Genomic DNA, 15882 nt, shown 5'->3' with positions numbered 1-15882 from the left:
ACATGCCGTTTAGCCTCTAATTTAAATATCCTTGTAGCTTGCTTATGTCGTTTGGTTCTTCTCTTCTTGCTTCTTATTCTTTGGTATTTTCTTCTTAACTGGTTTCTTCTTAATTGTCTGATAGGGTCTATACCCAAACTCAAAAGAAATCACAAATTTTATTCATTGGGACAATTTATCAAACAAATAAAATGCAAAAAGAATGGACCCAAATTGTGAACTCAGTTTGAGCATGGAACCCCTGAACTGAAGACCCAATACAAAAGTCATTTAATCATTCCACTTCAGACGGGTATCAGAGATAAAGCAAGGTCAAACTCCATATTGCTTCTTCGTATAAGTAAGGTCAAACTCAATATTGCTTCTTAGTTCTTCCACGACTCAACGAGTTTAATTAATGCTACACGAGATGACCCGCCCTCACACACTGTAGCCTTAGCTCCTTCTTTCAAAGCAATAACTCGTTCCCTAACGGTGGAGTTATTGTTTTCTGAGTCCATTAACTCTCTAACTCGCTTCTCCACCTCTGTTGTACTCACAAACCCGTCCTTTGACTCGTTCATCCACAACGCAATTTTCACATCCTCCACCAACACCACCCTGCTAAACCTTTGCTCCGCGTAAAGGGGCCACGCCACCATTGGCACTCTAGCGCACACTGCTTCAAGCACCGAGTTCCATCCACCATGACTCACAAACCCACCTATCGAGTTGTGATTCAACACGGCCACCTGTGGTGCCCAGGACTTCACTACTAGTCCTCTCTCTTTCGTACGACCCAAGAAACCCTCAGGAAGTAACGAATCCAAATCTGGGTCAGGCTGAGTTGACTCAGCCAAGCTATGATTTTCATCACCACTACGTAACTACGTGGATTACGCACCACCCATAAGAACCTGTGCCCACTATTTTCCAACCCTAAAGCTATCTCCTTCAACTGCTCTATAGAGAATAACCCCAAGCTTCCAAAGCACAAAAACACAACACTTTGACTCGGTTGCGAGTCAACCCAAGTTAGTGTGCCACGGTCTCATCTTCATTGTGACCACGACTTAATGGTCCTACGTAGTACACAGGGGGTGTAGGATTGTCCGGGACGCATAGCCCATCAGCTATTGCTTGAATAGCTCGTGGCTCCAATGATTCAAAGGTGTTGACAATTATTCCTGTTGAATTAGCCAATGTGATTGAGCATTCTAGAAAGCACTCGTTATTAAGTAATATTTTTGGCAAATCAGAGGATTGAAATGGTGGTACTCCAGGAACTTAAGGATCTGGGTTTTATTGAGGTCTTTGAAATTTATGGTGCTGTTTTTTTTTGGATGGTAGGGAGATATAGTTTATAAGTCAGAGCAGCGGCACCGGAAGTTGAAAAATGGTAGCCGGGGATGTTGAGTTTGGCTGCAATGGAAAGAGCATTAGAGCAAAAGAAATCCACGATGAGTGCTTGGATGTTGTAGCTTTTGGAAATGGAAAGGAGAGAATGGTGGACATTGGGATTGTTAAGGTTTATGAACTCAAAGATAAGGGGTATTGGGAGGAAGAGTAATGGTAGGGTGATTGTGAAAAGTGATGTATGGAGTGGTAGAAAACACAGCAGCTATGTATGGAGCTGTGGAGCTAGCTCCACACGGTACCGGAGCGATAAGAATGTGGATGGTGAGTGAAGGCTGGTGGGTGTGTATTAGTTCGCCTAGCTCTACCATGGGAATCAGGTGGCCGGCTGCTGGTGTTGTGTATAGAACTATAGCCTCCATAACTGCCGAGAAACTAGTGTGGGAGTGTTGGTATTGAATTCAATGAAGAAGATAAAACTTAAAAGGAAATAGACAAATGATTGGTGGTCTTTTTTTTAAAGAAAATTCTTTTTTTTTTTTTTGGTAAACTTTAAAGAAAATTTTTGTACTATAGACTCTTCGAATTTTTTTACAATATATTTTACAAAATGAGGTGACAAATTAACATATATGATTAATTTAGCCAGATCTATTGTCCCACTTGTTGGGCAGCGCAACGAAGAGTCGGAAAAGGTATTTGGATCTATAGCAGCAGTTTTTGGGGTTATAGCCGTCGTCTAAAAACACTGGTATAGCCCTACTTTTTTGTGATGAAAAAAAAGAATATATATATAGAATTTAATCATATATATATATATATATAATATATATATAATTAAAGATAAAGTTTAGTTACAAAATTAGTTGTAACTTTAAGCTATAAACTCATTCAATATCTTTTTATTGGAGTTGAATTTTGATAAATCCACCATTGAATTATATCTTTTTCTTATATCCTCAATGTTTGCAAAATTTTAAGAAAATTAAAGATTAATAACTATGTCATTAATAAAATTTTAAATTGCAAGTTTTTGTAATTTAAAATTATGCATAAAATATAAATTTATAAATAATAAATAATATCTGATAAAAATGACAACGGCTTGGGTTCAGGTCGGATTTTTTAATACCCAAACTTGACCCGCAAGTCTGCCCCTAAAACCCGTAGGCCTGAATCTGGGCAAACATAATTTTTTTGTTGAAAAATAATAAAGATTTGAACTTTGGTAGAGAAGATCAAAGAATGAAATTGGAAAAATAAAAAGACCCATCAAGAAATTATGGATGAACAATGACCAAAGATTTATGATTTCCCCTTTCAAAATCACAAATTCAAACACAAATCCTAACACAAACACAAACATAGAAATCTCAAACACAAAATTTTCAAATTTATGATTTTCAAATTTATGATTTTCCCTTTCAAAATCACAAACACAAGTACAAATTTTAGATTTATGATTTTCCCATTCAAAATCACAAAAACAAACACAGATATCACAAACTCATATGATTGAGATGAAATGAACCTAAGAAAAACGAAAAAGAAAAAAGAAAAGAAAAAAAGAAGAAGATGGAGAACAACGGTGGAGAAACATGGAGGGAGCGAGGTGGCAAGGCTGAGCCAAGGAAAAGGATCGAATGGGGGTATGGCCGGCGGCGGTGATGCAAGGATGAGAGTGAGAGTGGGCCACTAGGTGAGGGTGAGGGAGGGGGGCGACTAGGTTGAGGAGGTTAAGAATTGCTGTGTGTTGAGAGAGAGTTGAAAGAAAATGATAGGTTTAGGGTTATATATATATATATATATTTTTTTTTTTTTTTTTTTTTTGTAACTTTAGTTTTATTCTAAACAGGTCGGGTTCGGCTTCTGGGCAAGTTTGCAAAACCCGAACCTGCTTTAGGTTTTATTTTAAAAACCCAGACCCGACCCTATTGTTTATCGGGTCGGGTAAAACTTGAATCATTAAGGTCGGGTACTTGCGGGTCAGGTAACAATTGCCATCCCTAATATCCGATTGACACAAAATTTGACATGTGTATTAAGAGCATAAAGAACATGCAATTCAATGGTTAGATTTTCAAAATATGCAGTAATATTTATTCTATTTAGTCAATTTGTAGCCTTAGGCTACATCCAATTTTGTAGCTGTTAAGGGGGAAATTGATGCATTTGAATAAAATGTTGGGAAGCCAAGCCAAAACTCAATTATGGGCTCTTGAGATGGTGCCCAAAGGCATTTGTGTGATGACAAACCTAACCAAGCAAGATATAAAGGTTGCACTTGACAAAACAGTAACAAAAGCCCAATAAAAATACTTTACAATACATAGTTAATACGTTAGTGTTCCTGTTTTGATAGTACAAGGGTAATAAATTCTCCAGCGGTAAGGGTGAAATTACACTTAAAAGTCCAGAAAGATAAATTCTCTAGCGGTAGGGGTGAAATTACACTTAGAGTCTAGTAGTCAATGATTAAATAAATTTAGGAAAATGTTAACTTTTGGGGGTCCTTGTGTGTCTCGGTCAGGGGAATTTATTATACTTTCAGCTATCATTACATCAATATGAGGGAAGAATTCCATTGTTACAAATATATTATATCCTTTAATAGTAAAACAAAAAGTAAAAATTAGAGGTTCCATGGGAAGAAGAAAGGGGTTAATTGGCATGGTGTGAAGGGAGAGCGAGATTTCAGCTTAGTGCAGCAATTATTAAACTAAGATTTTGGGGAATATATACACATAAAGCATGAATGGAGTAATGTGGGCTATTTTGAGTGAGTGGGATGGAATTAATGCTAAGGTTAAGGCTATAGTGAGTAGTAGGCTATTTGTGACTGATTGGAAAGCATTTATGAGCTCTGATTATGTAAAAAAGGAAAAGGAATGTCTAATGCTAGGTGAGTATGGGCTAAGAGGAATGAGTGATGAGCTTGAGGAGAGTTAAACCCCAAGCAAAAGTGGCAAATGAATCAGAAGTTTTAGAGGGGGTAGCTATATGTTTGTGGGCTGGGGTGCTTATTTTTTTATAGTAGAGTTTAGGGAAGCATTAATTAACAAGAATCCAAAAAACGTAGGATTGATCAGAGGCAGGGAATCAGGTTTAATCATCCTAGGATTTGGCTAGAAATAGAAGATTTACTTTTGGGGTTGCCTTGTTCCTTTGGGTAATATGCCACATGGTGGGTTTTTGGGGTGTTTTGCATTAAATGTCAAGATTTCTGGAATTGAGTTTAAACAATGGGATTAAGGCAAGTATTAAGAACGAATCCTAGTGCTGCAACTAAGATTTGGACCTCAAGAAGTAGGACTCAACACTCTGAGCCAAGTGTCAAAGTTTAAGTCCACTTCAAGGGGTTCTGCCAGAGATCCCTTTATGCCTTCTAAACCACATGTTCCCAACTATTCCCCTTTAGGATTCATGGGCTTGGCACATGGACCATGTCTTGAACGTTTTTGACATTTATAACATCAATTTGTTGAGATTTGGATAACTTAATTTCAGCCCCCCTTCCGTTGGAGGTATAGTCTTGAGGAGGAGGATGGAGTTCCATCACCCATTAGACTTCAGCTGATATCACAACTTTTGGGCACTGTTCACATCAGGTGAAGGGTGACAAAAAGTTGATGGGACAGCCCCTAGCTCATCCTCAAAGACTTGGTGTCCTTGTAGAGGCCTCTAGCTGTACCTTGGTCAAGGATGAACAAGGGCTGATTGTCCACTCTCAATCCTCTGCCTCTTGCTGGGGTTCTTTGGATTGGGCTTGCTCATGTGGGCTGGTCCCCTTAGGCTAGGTTGTGTGCATCCTACAAAATGAACATCAACAACACATGTTGCCATGGGTTTTCATCTCCCATGGACTTTTATCATTAGTAAATATTTTTGGGTTTTCATAGATATTTGTAATGGGCCTTTGGGCAATGAGTTGTAATATTTGAAATAATAGGATAAGTTTCAAAATGCCTTTGTACATAACATTTACTATGATGAATTCCATATTATAAGTAATGTTCATGATTTCTAATAATCACATCATATTTTAAATGGTAAGCTTGTGGGATTGAATATTTACCATGAGCTTTGAAGATATATATTTTATGGATGTTGTGATGTAAATGATGACAATGTGTTTCATGGGTTTATAATATGAGAACATAATCTTCAAGATAACTTCCCATGAGCTTTTATAAAACGATTGCCATGATTTTTGCCATAGTAATGTTTAAGAAATAATGTTCATCTTTTAAATGAAATAAACATGATATTTTTTGCCAAGCGTTAATAATCTTGGGCTTTTGATAAAATAATGCCAACGTAAATTGGGCTTTCGATATTACTAGCGAGAACTAGGTTTTTGATGTTGCCAATGGAAATTGGGCTTTTTGATGTTGCCAATGAGAAATGGGCTTTTGATGTTGCCAGTGAGAAATGGGCTTTTGATGTTACCAATGGAAATTGGGCTTTTGATATTGCTAATGGAAAATGGGCTTTTTGATATTGCCAGCGAGAACTGGACTTTTGATATTGCCAATGAAAATTGGGTTTTTTGATAAATAATTTGTCATTGGTTTAAATCATGGGTTTTGATTATGGGATTGAATCCCATTGATAAGATAATATGCCATGAATTTCAATCATGGGCTTCGATTATGGGGTTGAATCCCATTGATAAAATAGTATTGCCATGAATTTGAATCATGGGCTTCTTCCAAATATTGCTAAGCATAAAAAATTCTTGGGCTTTAGAAAGAATGAGATTTCAACTTGCTCAATAAATAATTTGGGCTTTACAAAAAATATTGGGTCTTATAGTGTTTTGCATTTGTAGCCCAATTTTGTGAGGGAAAGGAGAACGGTTGTGGGCTAGCATAGCAATAGTAAAAAATATTTAGGTATGCCCAATAATTTGTTTGTGACATTTGAAAAGAAATAAATAGGTGTTATTTAAATAATATTAGGTGTAAAAAAAAATCCTAACAGTAGCTAAACTTTGTCCTATAATTAATTAGTAGATTTTAACAACTTAATAAAAAAATATTTAAATTAATATTTTATAACAGATGACAGTTTATAAGACTTATATGGTAAAATTTATATTGCTTTTAATATAATTTTCTTTGTAAATTAACTTATGCGTTATAGTGGCCTGTTGCCTAGCTTTTTAATTTTAAGATGTTAGTGTGCATAATTTAAAAAAAAAAAAAACTTATTTAAAATATAAAAACCGGAAGTGCCGTGCATGCTGCCATTTAATATTATCTATGGCTGAGTTACTTTAAGGCTATAGTTAATTAAGTTAGTAGAAGAATATATCTCTCAAAACAAAGTTAGTAGAAGAATATTGTATAACTTTGGTTACTAATGATTCCTACAATAGTTTCCACGACCTTTTGTTTTAGAAATAAAATAATATTTCTTACACATCATTTGAATTTATCTGCAGATCGATTCTTTGTCAAGTCCAATCATACCTATTAGAAAACTTGGTATGTTTCTAAATATATATTTAGGTAATAATGGTGGCCTAGAATTAAATAAAGACTAGGTTAGGTCTAAACCTCTCATAATACATACAAAAATTATAATAAATAAATAGAATACAAATATCCTACATGATCAAAAACACCAAAATCTTTGTTGTATTTAAGAAAATTAAGAGTCTATTTGGTAAGAGATTTCTAGTAATGTTGTTGTTGTTTTGTGGAAATACATATGGATAAAAAAAATGTGTGAAAATACATGTAATATTGTTTAAACACTAAAAACTGTTGTTTAATAACGTACCAAAATGATCCCAATACTTTTTTTCTTTGAAAGCCCGGGTGTACCGGCTCATTTCTTTCATTTTAGTAGTATCTTCATTTCAGATCGGCCCAATACCAAGGTGTACCGGCCCAAAAATTGAACTAGCCATCTTAGCATTGCAGTTTCTTCTTCTCATTCGGTGCCACTGTTTCTTTTAATTTCTGTGTTTTTGCTCTAAATATAACTATATAAGTCAATATAGTTGTAGGAGCATTGGGCCTAGGAGCTCATTATCTATGTATATATTAGGCCTAAGGCCCAAGCCGAGGACTAAAGGTCGTTCAAGGATGGGTAAACATTGTCAAGAGAGTCTGTGTTAGTAGATAAAGAAGTTAGTTTTGGTCATAATGGCTTAGGAGGGTGGTCCAATGATGAATGCCTCCTCAGCAAATCAAAGCCGAGGTCCAAATAGGTAGTCTGCCATCCAGGGGAACGTTCCAGGAATTTCTGTTGGTACGGATAAGCATTGCAGAAATATATGACAGAGGGGAGTAAAATATTTAAGGAAAAAGCTGCTACCACCGCATTAAATATTCTGCAACTAACTCTTTGCCCACATTAATGTAGAGGTGATACATGAACAGTGGTTTTCAGTTTTATAGCTATTACATAAAGACTTTAGGAAGGTGCTGATGGGACAAGTATCAACACCAACCATCTAGCCTGCACGTGGAGGATAAAGATGAAAGGGGGAAGAGAGTAAAAGGGAGGGAGGAAGCAATGAGAGAGAGGAATCAAGAAATTAAGAGAGAAAGATTATAGCAATCAAGAATTGCATTTGTAACCAAACTTGAGATAAATATATAAGAACTGATTTCCTCGGACTATGTTGAGGACAATTTTTTTTAGTATAAACTTGTCTATCTTCATTCTCTTGTCATTTGAATCCACTTTAGTGGTTGTTTGATTCATTAAGGCCTAGTTTCCCAACTCACTAATTCATTGTTTTGGGCTTTTTGAATCTAATTCCATCCACCTTTTGGGTTAGAGATTCAAATTTGGTCCATACAATAGTATATACACAATTTTTTTAAGGATCATTGAGCCTAATTTAATTCATTTTTGCTAGAATGTGCTCTAGATTTCGCTTGAGAAAAATCTTCAATCTTGCTCAGTGAATAGAAGTGGTTTCTAGAATTACAAACTAAATAACACAAAATTACCACACTTTTCATTATAAAATTAGCCAATACTAAATTTTCTAACAAAACATACAAAAAATTTACTCAGCGTTAGTCATAAATTAGACATTGAAAAGATTTATATTGAGAATTTCTCATCACATTGACGAGTAAAATTATTTTCATAACTTTAGTATACAACCATATGTTCCTCATGTTACATCAATCATCAATAGTATTTTACATCAATTATCAATCGAGTTCGTTAACGGCACTCCACTTTATGTTCCTTATATTCTTAACATGCATATCAAATTTCGTTCAAATCAGGTTATTTACTATTCAATTAATAAACTTTTTTTTTTTATACACAATTTTAAATTACAAAAGCTTAAAATTTTAACATTTATTTAATGATCTTTGATTTTCTTGAAATTTTACAAACATGAATGATATAATAAGAATATTTAATCCAACGGTTAAATTTTCATAATTTCCACTCAATATAAAGATATATGAAAAGTTTGAAGGGTTTTTCTTTAAATTAGATTGAAGAGAAATTTTGTTCATCAATATGAATCTTTTTAAAATTAAATATTATGTTAGTGAAAACTAAATTGTTACATTAATACAAGTTTCAGAAGGAATTAGAAAGTGTCATTTCCTTAAACTTTTAGAAGTACGTCGTTTTGTAAAATCTGAAGAGAGATTGGTTTAATTCACCCATTTTATAATAAATGCTAGATGAACAGGTCGACCAAGTCAAAGTGTGCGTTTGTTTCAGCTTTTAGGAGCTGAAACACACGTTTATATAAAAGCTGGAGCAACTTGTGCATTTGGTTCAGCACAAAATGCAACTTTTTGGAAAAAGTTGCATTTTGGGCCAAGGCTAAAAATGTGCTGAGAACACGCAAAATTTATGGAGCTCTGGAGGTCCATAAAGCAAAAAGTCCATGCGCGTTGGAACTATCTGTTGGGTTGGTTAGTCAATTACCAAATTACCCTTGATAAACACTACAAACACAACAATCTTTCTCCGTGCTACAGAACAAACACAACAATCTTTCTCCGTGCTACAGAACAAACACTACAAACACAACAATCTTTCTCTCAAACATCTCTAAACTCAAGCATAATTAGATTATCAGAATACAAACTCAAAAACACAATTTTAAAATTAATCAAATCATAACAAAAAAGAAAAGAAAAAAAAGACAGAAGACAGAAGCCATCTGACCCATCTGGATTGCGTTAGGGGCGAAGATGAGCAATGGCATGAATATGAGAGCTCCCTAGAATGTTCTTGAATGAGGGAGAAAAGGAAAATTTTCTTATCGCAGAGAGAGTTTTGGAATCAAGAGAGAGAGAGAGAGAGAGAGAGAGAGAGAGAGAGAGAGAGAGAGCTGGAGAGAAAAAGAGAGAATGGAGCTCTTTCTCCGTGCTACAGAACAAACACTACAAACACAACAATCTTTCTCTCAAACATCTCTAAACTCAAGCATAATTAGATTATCAGAATACAAACTCAAAAACACAATTTTAAAATTAATCAAATCATAACAAAAAAGAAAAGAAAAAAAAGACAGAAGACAGAAGCCATCTGACCCATCTGGATTGCGTTAGGGGCGAAGATGAGCAATGGCATGAATATGAGAGCTCCCTAGAATGTTCTTGAATGAGGGAGAAAAGGAAAATTTTCTTATCGCAGAGAGAGTTTTGGAATCAAGAGAGAGAGAGAGAGAGAGAGAGAGAGAGAGAGAGAGAGAGCTGGAGAGAAAAAGAGAGAATGGAGCTCCCTGGAATGTTCTGAATGAGGGAGAAAAGGAAAATAAAAGAAGGGGGGTAGAGATAGTGGCCACGTGTGTGGAGGAGGAAAAACGAGAACAAAGAAAGAAAGAAATGAAACGTAACGTATGGATGAAAGTGAATTGAAGAAAGGAAAAATAATATAAAAAATAAAAAAATCCTAATTGAGAAATGCTACCGTAATATTGGTTAGTAAAAAAAAAATTTCAGTGGTGGGTTCAAATTAAAACTAGTAACAACTTTCCACATAAATTTTGTTGTGAAAATATTGCGAAAAATGTTATGAACGTAATACTTCTTATAATAAATTTTACACAGTAAGTTGTTATTGGTTCTCATTTAGACCTACTAATGACATTATTATTATTTTTATCTACCATTAACAACTTGTCATATAGACTTTATTGTGAAATTTTTGTAAAAATGTTGTGTCCATAACTTGCAGTAAGAGAGATAATTAAATCAGAGAATTCTCTTATATATATATATATATATATATTTTTTTTGTCCTTTTTGGTAATTTACCCTTCAAACTGCCACTTTTATAAGTGCTAGTCAAACACTCAACTTTTTCATTATGCACTTTTTGAAAACTCCACTTTTTCATTATACACTTTTTCAAAAAGCTGAACCAAACTCACCCAAAATTGGATTGATTAGATTAAAGTGGACTGTTATTCCTGTTACATATAACATATTCTTTTGTTTGATCAATTTAGGCGGGTTAATGGTTCTTGTTCACATTTTATTAGGTCTAACACTACAACAAAAGTGGACTATGGTGACGAAACCTTTTGTCACAATACGTCCTTATTTCATCACCGAATACATATGGTGACAAAATGGTGACGAAACAACTTTCATCACCTAAGCTCCGTCACAGAATGTATTGGTGACAAAAATGTTTCGTCACCAATAAAAAAATGATAGGTGACGAAATTTTTTCGTCACCAATAAAAAATGATAGGTGAAAAAGTTTTTCGTCACCTAATATTTTCGTCACTAAACCTTATTTTCAGTGACGGAATATTTCGTCACCGATTGTTTATTTTTTATTTTTTAATTTCAATAGATTAGGTGACGAATTATTTCGTCACCAATTTCTGCTTATAGTCAAATATGGCGACTAAAATATTGTCAGCAATTTTATTTATTTTTTATTCATATTCTTTACATTTAGTTGTCATTACATTAACCTGTTCATTTCTAACCAAATCCAAAAAAAAAAAAAAACACACACACACACACACACATCCATTCAATCTAAAAATGCAATAAAGATGTTCACAAAGTAATTTCAACCATTTATATACAAATGATGTCTTAGCTTCCAAACTTTACAGAAAATTATTTGAGTTCAAGTAGTTCCACAAAAGCTATCTTTTTGCCACCAATCCCATATCTGCACAAGTATAAAGGAAAATACATCAATAACAAAATAGATTGCAAACCTATATCCTTGATAAGATGTACTACAATAAAAAAAAAAAAAAAAAAAAAATTATTCTTAGTAAGACAATACAGAAAAAGTCCACAGAATACCCAATAACAAACTAGACAAAATAATCATAATGCAACATCATATGAAGCCAAACTATCAAAGAAAGAAGACTCACAACATTCTCATCAAATAAAAACCAAACCCACATTACAAACCATGGAGAAATCATAAAGAATGCAAAAAAATCCCAATTTAAAACAAAACAAATAAAATGAAATCCAAAACAAAAACCTAGCCACCATCATAAACACAAACCCAACCACCACAATGAATAAAAAAATCTAGCCAACACTATGAAAAAAAAAAACTAGCCACCACCATAAACAAAAAATCCACCCCCACCATTAAACAAAAAACATAGCCACCACCATTAACACAAAAACCCAGTCACTACCATAAATAAAAAACCCAGCCATCACAATAAACAAAAAACTCAACCACCACCGCAAACAAAAAACCCACCACCACTATTAAACAAAAAAACACAGCCACCACCATTAACACAAAAACCTAGCCACTACCATAAATAAAAAAACCCAACACCACCATTAAACAAAAAGCACAACCACCACCATTAACACAAAACCCAACCACCACCATTAAACAAAAAGCTCAGCCACCACCATTAACACAAAACCCCAGCCACTACCATTAAAAAAAACCCACCACCACCATTAAAAAAAACCATAGCCACCACCATTAACATAAAAACTCAACCACTGCCATAAAACCCAACTATCACAATAAACAAAAAGCATAGCCACCACCATTAACACAAAAATCCAGCCACTACCATAAACATAAAACCCACCACTACCATTAAACAAAAAACATAGCCACCACCATTAACACAAAAACACAGTCACTACCATAAACAAAAAACCCAGCCATCACAATAAACAAATAACCCACCACCAACATTAAACAAAAAACCCAACCACCACCATAAACACAAAAACCCAACCACACAATAAACAAAAAATCCAGCCATCATATTTAACACAAAACCCACCACCACCATTAAACAAAAAATCCAACCACCACCACAAACAAAAAACCCACCACCACTATTAAACAATATAGCAACACATACCATATGCAAGCCCCAATACTAATGCTTTTAGGCAAGAAAATAAAACACTAACCAAGGTGTGTTCTAGTTAGTAGATGATCTCCCCCCACTGCCACAAATATCACTGTCACTCTTCTCCCAATTGCTTCCCCTTGACCCACTTAGAAGCTGAAAATTATGATAGAGAGCAATTAGAACAATCCCTTGCAATAACAAAGGCCACAATGCCATGAAAAAATGACAATAAGCTAAAGCAAAACACAAACAGCAACTTCCAAAAACTTGACAAACCAGTTAGAGAGACAAATATATATATATATATATATATATTGATAAGTAGTTAAAGAGACAAATATTTAAAAGCAATTTCTAATTCTAGACCAAGTTTCAAATATTTTCTCAATAAACTAGCAAAATCTCAATAAACTAAGTGATGGATTGTTACTATAGGCAATCTATTTTTTAATGGAACATTGACTTCCAAACCAAATTACCCTGGCAAGATGACATTGAGTAAATAGATGCAATGAGGATTTTATCTAAAATTTGCAAAGAGAGCAACTTGAATTTGAGTTGAGTTGAGAGCATACCTGTTTATATATATATATATATATATATTTTGGATAGAAATTTCTTCTCTGGTATATAAAATATGTTATTGGTAGGTGTATAACATTTTGATAATTATCATCATATTATAAATAAATGAGAGTGGTTCATGTAAATAGTCAAATGGCCTTACTACCGTCCATGTAACAACCATATTGGACAAGACATAACATAAAATGAAATCAAATTAAATAATGGTAGAAAAACAAAGAAATCAAACATTAACACGTCACTTTTTCTGTACTTGTCAGCCTTTTAAGGATCACTATTTGAGATGTATACAAAACTAATTTATAGATAGTGCAGCAGAGTTCCATAGAAACACATTAAATCTATCCAAATAAAGAAGACTCAGAAAGAAAAATTAAATTGGATATGTAAAAACTTGACTAAAAGATTAGACAAACCCACAAAGGAATTAACTTTTACATGTAAGTTTCAAACAAAGACAAAGTCAAAAACTTTAATTTGTGTTATTTTTTCTTGCGCATAACCATGAAACAAAAGGGAAAGACTCTATTACCTTCTCCAATCCCAAAATTTATGTCCTAAGACCAACACCCTCTCTAATCCCAAAATCAATATCTAGCTAATCCTAAAAGAAGAAAAAAGAGTGATAAGAGAGAGAAGAGTGATGAGAGAGAGGATCAACGAGAGAGAGAGCTTACCGGTCTTTTTAGGAGGCTGAGAGGCGTGGGTCCGTATGTGGGAGGAGAAAGAGAGAGTATCAGTGTTTTGGGATTTTTTTAGAAAATAACTATAAAACACAAACTATTTTATTAGTTAACCAAGGTTTAAAACTAATTTGGTATCTAACGATTCGATTCTTCTAAACTCGATTTCACTATAGCAAATTGAGTTTAAGCCACTTGATTTCTTTTTTTAAATTTACTGTTCACCATCTTCTTCCTTCATTTTTTTTTTCTTCCCTTCTTTCTCCATTTCAAGTCCTGTTCACCATCTTCTTCCAAGCAGGAAAAAAGCACAGCTGTTAGGACATATATGTTTTCACTTGTTAAGAACATATGTCACTTATTTATGTAAATTGGCTAATCCTTTGACAAAACGCACTCTACTTGTAATTGGGTAGTTTAGGTGTTTTTAATACTTCAACAAACAAGGTTTCAAGGTTAAGTGTTGAAGTCATCAAGTCTGTCCAAGAAAAAGCAAGCTGAAGTGCAAAGTTTTTAAAGCTCGACACCTTCTCGATAGCTACCTCGACACCTGCTATCTGTCGAGATTTAAAATTTTAGATTTCCAATCTGATTTTCTTGGGATCCGTGAATATGCTTTTGGGCCTTCTTTTCTTCTAACCCTAAACATATAAAATGATTGTTTTAAGAGCCGTCAAGTGTGACATAAGTTGCAATATCATTGAGCAATCCTTGTTCAAGCAAATTGTGATCAAAAGACGAAGTTCTTGACCTAGCTCATATTCCTTCAAGAAGTTGCTGTGTATTTGCACCGTAGGGTTTTGTAACCAAGTGTCTTCCTGCTATTCATCATAAAGGATGAACTGAAGAACTTTGCAGCCAACCTTTCTTCCTTAGTTGGTGTTCTGAAGTCGCGTACTGGGATTCGCGCATTGGTTAGTCACGTACTTGGGAGCCGTACATCAAAGGTGGAAATTGTCGCTACAGATCAAGTCCAATTGGGTATTGGGGTAAGGGTTCAACTGTAGGTTGGTAAGGTACTTGGGATTCCTTTACTTGTAACTGCTTGATTTGACAATAGTGGAGTTTCGGGAGTGGTGACCTGAAAATCACCCGGTGGGGTTTTTGCCGTTAGGGTTTTCCCCATTCGTAAACAAATCACCGTGTTATTTCATTTTCGCTGCATATTTAGTTTTTGGTGATTTGTTTGTGCTTCCACGCAATTGCATGATTAATTGATTAGTTAATAACTTGGCTAATTAATTAATTAGGGTTAATCACAAGGGGTCATTCAGATTGTGGCCTATCAAGTGGTATCAGAGCAAGCACACTCTGATTAGGTTTAATCTTTGCTGTGTTGATCCATTGACCCCTGTTTGTCATAGATAGAGGACAATCTTTAATCATACCTCCTTTATTTGATGGCACTAACTATGCATACTAGAAAGTACGCATGAGAGCTTTCTTGCAGTCTTTAGATGAGAAGGTGTGGCAAGCTGTAGAGATTGGCTGGACTAAGCCAAAAGAAGAACTGTCTGATTGGGATGATGCAAAGATCAAGGCGGCTAACTTCAACAGCAGAGCGTTAAATTGCCTAATTAGCACAGTCACCAATAAGGAGTTCAAGAAGATATCCTCAACTGAAACTGCTAAGGAGGCTTGGACCATCCTCCAGACAACCTATGAAGGAACAAAGGCTGTCAAAGATTCAAAACTTCAGAGGCTCACTACTAGCTTTGAAGAAATTAAGATGGAGGAGGATGAGTCGTTTGATGAGTTCTATGCCAAGCTCAAGGACATAGTGAACTCAGCCTTCAATCTTGGGGAAACCATCCCTGAACCCAAGATTGTAAGGAAGGTGCTTAGATCTCTACCTGAGAGATTCCATGCCAAGATTACGGCGATAGAGGAATCAAAGGACATTGACAAGATTCCTTTGACTGAGCTGGTTGGAAACTTGCAAACCTATGAGATAGG

At 34.8% G+C, this 15882-nt stretch overlaps 1 long non-coding RNA gene and 1 pseudogene across 1 annotated transcript; both read right to left on the bottom strand.

The window, feature by feature from the left end:
• Positions 1-365: 365 nt before the first annotated feature.
• On the bottom strand, positions 366-1757 carry LOC112028389 (UDP-glycosyltransferase 88B1-like; annotated as a pseudogene).
• Positions 1758-11327: 9570 nt separating this feature from the next.
• LOC136064567 (uncharacterized) lies at positions 11328-12795 on the bottom strand. Its single transcript, XR_010626197.1, has 2 exons — positions 12717-12795; positions 11328-11472 (listed from the first exon to the last, which is right to left on the bottom strand). It is a non-coding gene; the product is annotated as an uncharacterized LOC136064567 (long non-coding RNA).
• Positions 12796-15882: the final 3087 nt, after the last annotated feature.

This window comes from Quercus suber, unplaced genomic scaffold (genome assembly GCF_002906115.3).
Source record: "Quercus suber isolate HL8 unplaced genomic scaffold, Cork oak 2.0 scaffold_708, whole genome shotgun sequence".
Taxonomy (NCBI): Eukaryota; Viridiplantae; Streptophyta; class Magnoliopsida; order Fagales; family Fagaceae; genus Quercus; species Quercus suber.
This window is presented reverse-complemented; position numbering and strand designations above follow the sequence as displayed.